A 3,853-nucleotide genomic window follows, 5' to 3' on the forward strand; every position below is an offset into this window, starting at 1 on the left:
TGAAGTTTCACATTGATTTACACATTTTGTTTGGGTATGTCTCTAAGGAATTCAAAATTTTTGCCTCCGTTTTCAATTGTTTGCAACTCTATGGACTATAGCCTGCCAGACTTGTCTATCCATGGGATTCTCCAGGCAAGAATACTGGAGTGGGTAGCCATTTCCTTCTCCAGGGGATTTTCCCAACCCAGGGATCGAACCCAGGTCTCCTGTGTCTCTTGCATTGGCAGGCAGATTCTTTACTGCTTGAGCTATTGGGGAAGCCCTGTATCCTAAAGGTGTGTCCTGTTTCTGTGAGTTAAATAAGCAAAAATGAGAAGTGAAATATGTAAATGTAAAGTGTAAAAGTAAAATGTCTTAAGTTTTTAAATTTACCAAGGGAGTTAATTTGTTATTAAAATTTTGGAATAAGTAACAGTTACATGCTTCAAAAATAAAAACCTAAAAAGGTATACAGTGAAAACTTCCTGCTCACCATCCCTGCCCACCCCATTGCCTATCCACTCAGCCCTGTACAAGTGACCACTTTTATTAGTTTAAATATACTTTGTTTCTCCAAATACAGATTCTTATTTTAGTGCTTTATATATAAATGGTAACATGGGCTATATATTGGGTTGGCCAAAAAGGTCGTTCAGGTTTTCCATAAGCTGTTACAGAAAAACCCAAATAAACTTTTTGGCCAACCCAATACTATGCTGCACCCAGCTATTTTTCCACTTAATGCTATATCCCAGAAGAACTTTCTATATCAGTAGTTAAAGAGTATCCTCATTCTTATTAATTTTATTAACTTAAAAGTGAGATTGACCATCTTTTCATAGAGCTATTTATTTACCTTTTTGGTTTGCCATCCCCTGCTTTCTGGTGAGTGGGTGGGTTTCTTTTCCTTATTGGCTTGTAGGAGCTGTTTGTGATATGAGTTGCAAATATTTCCTTTCAGTTTATCATTTTTCTTTGACTTTGCTTATGGTGTCCTTACCATGCAAAACTTATTCTGGCTTAGTTGCATTTATGAATCTGTTATGACTTCTGGATTTTGAATCATAGAAAACACTACCCCACACCAAGGTAACAAATCATAGATACACATGCATACAAGCAGCAGTTAGAATATATAATGAAGAATCCATTTACAATAGCAAAAAAATTTAAAACTCTAGGTTTTAGAAGGGTGGGCAGGAGGTTCAAGAGGGAAGGGGCATATGTATACCTGTGGCTGATTCACGTTGATGTATGGCAGAAACCAACACAATATTGTATAGTAATTATGCTTCAATTAAGTATATCAGGAAAAAAAAAACCACCTAGGTTTAAACTTAAAGTCCCAAAACCTTTATAAGGGAAAAGAAAACAATCCAGGGAAACACAAAACTAGACCTGAACAAATTGAAATTGTAGTATTAACATCATAAACATTTCCTATCTTTCTAAGTTGTGTAAATCTAACATGATCCCAAAAAGAATACCACAAAGTGTTGGTGTTTTTTTTTCCACCTAGATGGGTTAATTCTAGAGTTCATATGAAGAAATGCTCATAACTAGGAAATCTTGAGTAAAGGAAGAAATTTTTCCAGAAATTAAAGCTTTTATATAACTCTAGTAATTGCAATAATGTGCCATTGGTCCTTGAACAGACCAAAGGAAAAGAACTGGAAGTACAGAAATACACCCAAATATACCCAGGAATTTAGGTGTCATCTCCAAACAGTGGAGAAAATAATATACTGGCCAATAAATGGCATGAGAACTGGATAGCCATCTAGAAAAAAGAAATGAAATTGGATTGATGCATTCCAACAGGATGAACTCCAAATGAATAAAAAATTTAAATGTAAAAAGATGAAACCATCAAGGTGCTAGGCAACAGTATGGAGAATTAATTTCTTTATAATCTTGGAAGGGGTTAATTATTATTTTTTAAACTTTTTATTTTATATTGGAGTATAGCCAATTAATAATGTGATAGTTTCAGGTGGACAGCAGAGGGACTCATACATATACACATATCCATTCTTGCCTAGACTCAGAATGGGTTAATTCTTGATGATTCAGTAACAATATTTCATATCAAAGACTAAATTGGTGATCAATGTCACTCCTTGACAGTAGTTATTTATCCTCCCCTCTTCAGTGTGTAATTTCCCAGTTTTGTACAAGCATCCCCCCTAAACTAGTTTTCAATGTTAGATCCTCAGAATCATAAAAATACTTGGATTTTTCCCTTTTAGAGATTACTTGATTCAACTCACTTAAGTTCTCCCTTTTAATTCAAATCTGCTGCATTTTGACAGGCTGTAATTAACAAAAACTGGGTGACTGGCAAGTGATCATACACTGCGTGTCTGCACTGTCTGGATTTACAGTCCATATTTGAGTGTGTGGTGGCATGGGAGGAAGGGTAGAAAAGAAAATGGGCCTCAAATAGCCTTTGATCAAATTGGGTGCTGAAATGCATGGCATACCCGACAAATGCCGCCGGAGCTGAGGAGGCCTGAACTGACCTTAAATGATGGGCTTGATTGATGCACAGAAGGGCTTGGGTTCACCAGAAAAGGTAATGATGAGTGTGCCATGAGATGGGGCGAGTTGTTTTGAAACAATTTCCATGGAGATATTTGAGACTGTGATGTGTGTATCATTGCTTCCTGTCTATTATGAAGAAAACTTTTTTCTCTGCTGTGATTAAAGAGGCTGATCACAGACTAGAGAGGAAAGACCCAAGCTTGCCAAGGAGCCACTGGAATTACAAATTTTAATCAGGAACAAGGTAAAGAAGTTGTCATCGTGAAAATGAGTATGATTCATCATGAAGGCAGTTAGCAAACAGGAAATGCACAGCAAGAAGCATGGCAATAGTTGTAATTATCTGTCACCGTAGGTGTTTTCCACCTTGAAATGGTTAGGCCTTCACAATTCTGCCACCTGAATTCACTTCAGAAGGAGCGATACAAAGTCAGCATGAAAAGCTCCAGGTTTCAAGAAGGGATTCTGGAAACGAGCATCTCCTTGATATTTTCATTCAACGAACAGTTAAGTTAAAAAGACTACATAACAGCTGCCAAGGAGACACCTACAGGGTTTTGACAAGAACATGGAAACAACTCTGAGGTTTCAAAGTTTTGCTATTATGAAGGCTATAGAAACTTTCAAGTAGCACCTAAAACCCCGACATTTGAGAGAACAGGCCTAAAAGGAACAATTTAAAATAGACCTAAAGGAAATTGGAGTTGAGGGCAGGCTTGAGACCATGCACATGAATTCTCCAGGCAAGAATACTGGAGTGGGTTGCCATTTCCTTCTCCAGGGGATCTTCATGACCCAGGGATAGAACCGGCGTCACTTATGTCTCCTGCATTGGCAGGTGGGTTCTTTACTACTAGCACCACCTGGGAAGCTCGTAGCTATACTTGCATGCATGGAGAAGATTCAAATGCAGGGAAACTCACCGTATTGTCCCAGCACCAGAATGTCAAGTTAGTGATTATTTCATTAGGAAAATATTTGCTACACCTATAATCTTGAAGTGATAAACAGCAGAGCAGAACATTACTCTCCAGGATTAAATACCAAACAAAAATAACAAAGAACTGACTCAGCTTCGGGCCATTGGGATGACACCTTGTCCAGTTACCACATCAAAGACCCTTTAAGTAAGCCATAGGCAGAAAAAAGAAGATTCAATTAGGACACTGGTTTGGAGAGGCTTCATGTGACTAAGAGGACAAAGAAATGCAAATAGACTAAACTCAAGCTGGCTGGTTCCTTTATTTTGTTCATTTAGTTTCTAATTTGTCCCTGTCACCTGGTTATCAAAACATGTCTAAAAATCTAAAGTGGTACCTGCCCTGAG

This window comes from Capra hircus (genome assembly GCF_001704415.2).
Source record: "Capra hircus breed San Clemente chromosome X unlocalized genomic scaffold, ASM170441v1, whole genome shotgun sequence".
NCBI lineage: Eukaryota > Metazoa > Chordata > Mammalia > Artiodactyla > Bovidae > Capra > Capra hircus.